Here is a 7,500-nt window from a genome sequence, read left to right as displayed (position 1 = left end):
GGGTTGGACTGCATGCAGCAGGTGCTTCCGATTAGGACAGACACCGTCACTGAGGAGTAAGATGGGGTGTCCAAACACACGCTACTGCAGAACTGACTTTTCCCACAGGCCTCTATAATACAGTAGTATTATAGTGAGTTACACTACTGTAGTAAGAACTGCAGCACTATAGAGAATGTTTCAGTACTATAGTGAGTATTTCAGTACTGTAGTGAGAGCTGCAGCACTATAGTGAGTGTTTCAGTACTGTAGTGAGAGCTGCAGCACTATAGTGAGTGTTTCAGTACTGTAGTGAGAGCTGCAGCACTATAGTGAGTGTTTCAGTACTGTAGTGAGAGCTGCAGCACTATAGTGAGTGTTTCAGTACTGTAGTGAGAGCTGCAGCACTATAGTGAGTATTTCAGTACTGTAGTGAGAGCTGCAGCACTATAGAGAATGTTTCAGTACTATAGTGAGTATTTCAGTACTGTAGTGAGAGCTGCAGCACTATAGTGAGTATTCAGTACTATAGTGAGAGCTGCAGCACTATAGTGAATGTTTCAGTACACTGTGTTTTCAGGACACTGACCTTTGGGTATTCGGATTGCCAACCAAACCAGAAACTTGGAAATAAGACAGTTCAGTCAGTTTCCTCTGGGCTGCCTGTGTCAGACAACATCGGATATAACAAGCCACTCAAATTTGACGTACTGCCCCCAACCTGAGCGTCTCTGCCCACATAATACACGTCACTACGGGGGCCATAGAATCATACTGCACCCCATCTGAGCATCTGCGCCCACAGCTTGACAATCTACCTTTTGGAGGTGTGGCATTTTCGTTTGGAGTGTAAGCACAAGATCCGCAAGCATCATGTCACAGCTGGAGCAAAGCATAGGAACTGCTATGGTGTCGCCTGCCCAGACCAGCACAAAGTGCTACATCAGTGCCCAGCCTCCCAGCACAGAAGAGCTGAGTGGAGAAAGTTTAGTCCTGACGGCAGAGTCCCAGCTACAGAGTCCCAGCTACAGAGTCCCAGCTACAATCATTTGGCATTGGTATTGATCCTTGGTTTTGGCATTGGTATTGATCCTTGGTATTGGTATTGGTATAGATCCTTGGTTTTGGCATTGGTATTGATCCTTGGTATTGGTATTGGTATTGGCTACAGACGGCAAAACCTGTGTGTGTATGCTAACCTGGGTTAGTATAGCATGGCACTGGCAAATAGTCAGTTCATACCACTGCCTGTTTTTCAAATAGAGTCCATACCAATGCCAAAACCAAGGATCTATACCAATACCAATACCAAGGATCAATACCAATGCCAAAACCAAGGATCAATACCAATGCCAAAACCAAGCATCAATACCAATACCAAGGATCAATACCAATGCCAAAACCAAGGATCAATACCAACACCAAGGATCAATACCAATGCTAAAACCAAGGATCAATACCAATACCAATACCAAGGATCAGTAACAGCTGTCCATGACAAAACTTCAGACAAGTTTGCTACATGCTACTATGCTACGTTTGTATTTGGCTGTATACATTATTAAAAAATGTCACACACACGTATATTAGATTATATATTATTAAAACATGTCACACACATGTATATTAGACTATAGATTATTAAAACGTCATGCACACGTATATTAGACTATAGATTATTAAAACATGTCACATACATGTATATTAAACTATAGATTATGTTTTAATAATCTATAGTCTAATATATGTGTGTGACGTTTTAATGTCACACACACATAAATTACACTATAGATTATTAAAACATGTCACAAACACGTATATTAAACTATAGATTATTAAAACATGTCACACACATATATTAAACTATAGATTATTAAAACGTCACACACGTATATTAGACTGTAGATTATTAAAACATGTCACACACATATATACTAGACTATAGATTATTAAAACATGTCACACACATATATACTAGACTATAGATTATTAAAACATGTCACACACATATATTAGACTATAGATTATTAAAACATGTCACACACATATATACTAGACTATAGATTATTAAAACATGTCACACACATGTATATAAAGCAGATTTGATTATTAAAAGCTGTTTACTCTGACAGAACCATTTCTGGTGCTGACAAAATAGACTACCTGTTTATTTCTTTGGTTTAACTATGAAGAACGAAAAGCCAGAAAATATATGAAACACAAACACACAGACACACAGACACTCACACACACACTCACACACACACACACTCACACACACACACCACACACACACACACACACACACACACACACACACACACACACACACATACATACACAGGCAGAGAGGATCTGAAGGACTACAGACTAGACATCTTGAAAGAGGTTTAGGCTGTACTTTAGTGAAAGTGAGATTGAATTTTTCTATAGACACAGAATGAATTCATTTCCTTCATGTGAATAGAATTAAATCAATACCCAGAATTCTCCTTCGTCTCAATCCAGTCGATTAAAACCCCCATCAAATGTGACAGTTCCTACAAAAATATTTCACTTGAAACACAAACTGGCAAAGAAGCTGTTATAACAACCATGTGACATTTACATTCAAGTTAACAAATCCCAGGCTCACTATGGAAACACAAAACCCCACTATTAAAGAACCTGAATCAGACCAGCGCGTTCCAGTTGCCCAGTGAGAGTGGAAACCTCCACCCAGGCATACTACACTGCTCACTGTCTTAATGCTTTAGCTAATATACACACAGACAAGATTTACCCTGTGTGAGTGTGTGTGTGTGAGTGTGTGAATGTGTGTGTGTCTGTGTGAGTGTGAGTGTGTGAGTGTGTGTGTGTGAGTGTGAGTGTGTGTGTGTGAGTGTGTGAATGTGTGTGTGTCTGTGTGAGTGTGTGTGTGGTGTGTGTGTGTGAGTGTGTGTGTGTGTGTGTGTGTGTGTGTGCGTGAGTGTGTGTGTGTGTGTGTGTGTGTGTGTGAGTGTGTGTGTGAGTGTGTGTGTGTCTGTGTGTGAGTGTGTGTGTGTGTGTGTGTGTGAGTATGAGTGTGTGTGTGTGTGTGTGTGTGAGTGTGTGTGAGTGTGTGTGTGTGAGTGTGTGTGTGTGAGTGTGTGTGAGTGTGGTGTGAGTGTGTGAGTATGAGTGTGTGTGTGTGAGTGTGTGTGAGTGTGTGTGTGAGTGTGTGTGTGTGTGTATGTGTGTACATGTGTATGGGTGCTACCTTTCTCCATAACCTCTATATATAATCAGCCAGACGCAGGTGTGTGGGGTATCCGGACACTAAGAGCCACACACCCTGACAGTTCATTCACAGAGTGCCTACCCAGAGGTCTGCAGCAGTTCTGCGGGGTAGTGCTATCCAGCATGTATCACTCTCCCTCTCTGTCCGGAAAGATCCGGAGCCACACCGAGTGCAATCCTTATCGGCGTCAGAGAGAGAGAAAGAGGACAGAGAGTGTTCAACAGGGCAGCTCTTGATAACAGCCCCAGAGAAACAATGCCATCAGTGTGTTAGCGCATTCACTAATGTTGCTAGCACTGGGAGACGTTACACGTGGACAGAGAGATGGGAAGAGAGTGAAAGAGAGAGAGAAACAGACAAAGCAAGACCAATCCAGAGAGAGATAATGAGACAGAGACAGGAATGGGGGCAGGGGGTCTCCAGCTGGTCAATACTGCCTTAGGTGAAGCTGTGACCCTTGAGGGAGATAAAGGACATACAATAACAGGGAGTGGGCTTAGCGAGGAGCAGGACAACAATAACCCGACCCGTGCTGGCGGGGCGGACTGGACCGCACCACACGGATCTGCCTGCCGCGGGCCAGGGAAGGGGTCCTATTGACAGAGGTGCTGGTCCTCCCAGCAATACTTGGGACTATAACATGCAAAGATACTGTATACTGGTAGTGTACTTTGGGCTAGCATGTAGTGGACTAGTGTGTAGTGGACTAGTGTGTAGTGGACTAGTGTGTAGTGGACTAGAGTGATGTGGACTAGTGTGTAGTGGACTAGAGTGTAGTGGACTAGAGTGTAGTGGACTAGTGTGTAGTGGACTAGAGTGATGTGGACTAGAGTGTAGTGGACTAGTGTGTAGTGGACTAGTGTGTAGTGGACTAATGTGTAGTGGACTAGAGTGATGTGGACTAGAGTGATGTGGACAAGTGTGTAGTGGACTAGAGTGATATGGACTAGAGTGTAGTGGACTAGAGTGTAGTGGACTAGTGTGTAGTGGACTAGAGTGATGTGGACTAGTGTGTAGTGGACTAGAGTGTAGTGGACTAGAGTGAGGTGGACTAGTGTGTAGTGGACTAGAGTGATGTGGACTAGACTGATGTGGACTAGTGTGTAGTGGACTAGAGTGATGTGGACTAGAGTGTAGTGGACTAGAGTGTAGTGGACTAGTGTGTAGTGGACTAGAGTGATGTGGACTAGTGTGTAGTGGACTAGAGTGATGTGGACTAGAGTGTAGTGGACTAGAGTGTAGTGGACTAGTGTGTAGTGGACTAGAGTGATGTGGACTAGTGTGTAGTGGACTAGAGTGTAGTGGACTAGAGTGAGGTGGACTAGTGTGTAGTGGACTAGAGTGAGGTGGACTAGTGTGTAGTGGACTAGAGAGTAGTGGACTAGAGTGAGGTGGACTAGAGTGAGGTGGACTAGTGTGTAGTGGACTAGAGTGTAGTGGATTAATGTGTAGTGGACTAGAGTGTAGTGGACTAGTGTGTAGTGGACTCATGTGTAGTGGACTAGAGTGTAGTGGACTAATGTGTAGTGGACTAGAGTGTAGTGGACTAATGTGTAGTGGACTAGAGTGTAGTGGATTAATGTGTAGTGGACTAGTGTGTAGTGGACTAGAGTGTAGTGGACTAGTGTGTAGTGGACTAATGTGTAGTGGACTAGTGTGTAGTGGACTAGAGTGTAGTGGACTAGAGTGTAGTGGACTAGTGTGTAGTGGACTAGAGTGTAGTGGACTAATGTGTAGTGGACTAGAGTGTAGTGGACTAGTGTGTAGTGGACTAGAGTGTAGTGGACTAGAGTGTAGTGGACTAATGTGTAGTGGACTAGAGTGTAGTGGACTAGTGTGTAGTGGACTAATGTGTAGTGGAGTAGAGTGTAGTGGACTAGTGTGTAGTGGACTAGAGTGTAGTGGACTAATGTGTAGTGGACTAGAGTGTAGTGGATTAATGTGTAGTGGACTAGTGTGTAGTGGACTAGAGTGTAGTGGACTAGTGTGTAGTGGACTAGAGTGTAGTGGACTAATGTGTAGTGGACTAGAGTGTAGTGGACTAGTGTGTAGTGGACTAGAGTGTAGTGGATTATGTGTAGTGGACTAATGTGTAGTGGACTAATGTGTAGTGGACTAGTGTGTAGTGGACTAATGTGTAGTGGACTAATGTGTAGTGGACTAATGTGTAGTGCACTAGTGTGTAGTGGACTATGGGTCAGGTTGGCTGGAAGATCTGAGCCGATGATGTGATGATTCATTTTTCAAGTGTTTCAACAACATTCAACATCTGTTTTCAGAATCACACAAACTTACACACACACACACACACACTCACACACACACACACACACACACACACACACACACACACACACACCACATCCATTAATTGTTGCCATTCTTGGCTATTCTTTCTGAAAATGACACAAAAACTCCAGGCTAATTCCGGCAAACTGTTATTATGAACATGGTGACAGTTATCCAATCCATTAACCAAAGACTCTATATACACATACATACATATCTATCCAGACACACCTACACTCTCTGTTTCTCTCTCTCACTCCACCCCCCCTCCCCCTCCCTCTCACTCTCTCTCTCACCCTCCCTCTCTCCCTCTCTCGCTCCCCCCCCCTCCCCCCCTCTCTCTCTCCCTCCCTCTCTCTCTCCGCCCCCTCTTGCTGGGCTAAACAAACTGGGTGCTCTCAGTCCTGCTGGGTGGAGTGACGAGCTCTAATCTCCCATAATTGATGGAATGGCGCTCATTCCCAGACCCTCACTTTGGTAAAAGCTCTCTACCCACAGTCCTCTGCTCCAGATGGCCCCTCCCCCGCACTAATCCGCGTGCACCTGTCATTGATCTGAAGGAGCTCCTAAAGTTTCACACAGACAGTATATCAGCGGAGGAACTTTACTAGATAAGACAAGTATTACGCAGATTAAGAACAGCAGTACGCACACACACACGCACACACACACACACACACACACACACACACGCGTGCACACACACACACACACACACACACACAGTGAGAGCTCACCATGTCAAACAAACACACACATGCGTGCACACACACACACAGACACAAACACACAATGAGAGCTGACCATGCACAATTTGTCATAAAACAGGAACACACATGCTTCAGGTTAGAAGGTGTACATCCTAAGTAGAGATCTATGCTGGGCTGATATCAGCTACATATGTGAGATCTGTATCTACACAACACACGCCAACGCAAAACACACGCTAACGCAAAACACGCGCAGTATGCATGTAGAAAACATGTGGGTCAGGTCAACAATCCATTTTGGTGCAGAGAACATTCATCTACTTCTCTGTAAGTACACACACACACACACACACACACACACACACACACACACAAATGTACATCTTTCTCAAAAATCTGACTGCATGAAAAATGTATTGTGATGTGTCTACACTGTTTCTGAGCATGCGGTTCAGTGTGTGTGTGAGAGTGAACAACCCACTCAGAGTTCAGTGTATGTGTGAGGGTGAACAAATTACTCAGAGTTCAGGAGTGCAGGTCAGAGTGTTCAGGAGTGCAACTCACTTCACAGAGATCACAATTTCATATGACTGAAACTTGGACAAGGTGTTTTAAGAATAAGATTTAAATAACAACTAAGATACGCTAAACACAGCTGCAGGGTCAAAAGAACAGTGTGTGTGTATGCACACATGAGAACAAACCAAACATGGCAATCCCTGAAACACATCATTAATTTAAACACACGCATACTCTTTCTCTATAAACAGTTCTACAGTATTCTTTCACAAAGTCTCTGTCATTGGTCACTCACACACTTCATCCCTCCATCTCCACTCACAGTGGTGCTCTCCCTGTTTGTCTGGATGGAGGTCCCCCTCTCTCCCTCTCTCTCTCTCTCTCTCTCTCTCTCTCCCTCTCTCCCTCTCTCTCTCTCTCATTCCAGTGCATGGTGAACAGAAAGCACACGTAAGCCGGAGACAGAAAGAGTAAAAGAGAGAGAGAGAGAGATTAGGATAAGTGTACTCACACAGTGAAGGAGTGAAGCTTCTTCAGATCGAATCGCAGCGGAAAAAGGCTCGTAGAAAACAGCAAAGAAGAAGTGGGATGGAGAGAGAAAAACAGAGCGAAAGAGAGGAGGAGAGGAGGGAGGAGAAGTGCAGCCAACCCACACGCTCCAAACACGGTGAAAAGAAAGCAAGAGGAGGAGGAGAGGAATCCTGGAGACTGGGAGGAAGAGCACAGAGAGCGACAGCGCGTGCT

At 44.4% G+C, this 7,500-nt stretch overlaps 1 protein-coding gene across 2 annotated transcripts in view; it reads right to left on the bottom strand.

Annotated features, from left to right (window-relative positions):
• The window catches only part of LOC113590714 (RNA binding protein fox-1 homolog 3-like), a 222,951-nt gene extending 215,510 nt beyond the window's left edge, over positions 1–7,441 (bottom strand). The window contains exon 1 of one of the 2 annotated variants that reach the window (XM_035525383.1): positions 7,268–7,441. The gene's annotated coding sequence lies outside the window, so the exon portion shown is untranslated. The remainder of the gene's footprint in view (positions 1–7,267) is intronic. The other variant, XM_035525379.1, reaches the window with a different exon arrangement.
• Positions 7,442–7,500: the final 59 nt, after the last annotated feature.

This window comes from Electrophorus electricus, chromosome 4, assembly GCF_013358815.1.
Source record: "Electrophorus electricus isolate fEleEle1 chromosome 4, fEleEle1.pri, whole genome shotgun sequence".
Taxonomy (NCBI): Eukaryota; Metazoa; Chordata; class Actinopteri; order Gymnotiformes; family Gymnotidae; genus Electrophorus; species Electrophorus electricus.
Note: the sequence above shows the minus strand (reverse complement) of the source record. Positions and strands in the feature narration are given on the sequence as shown.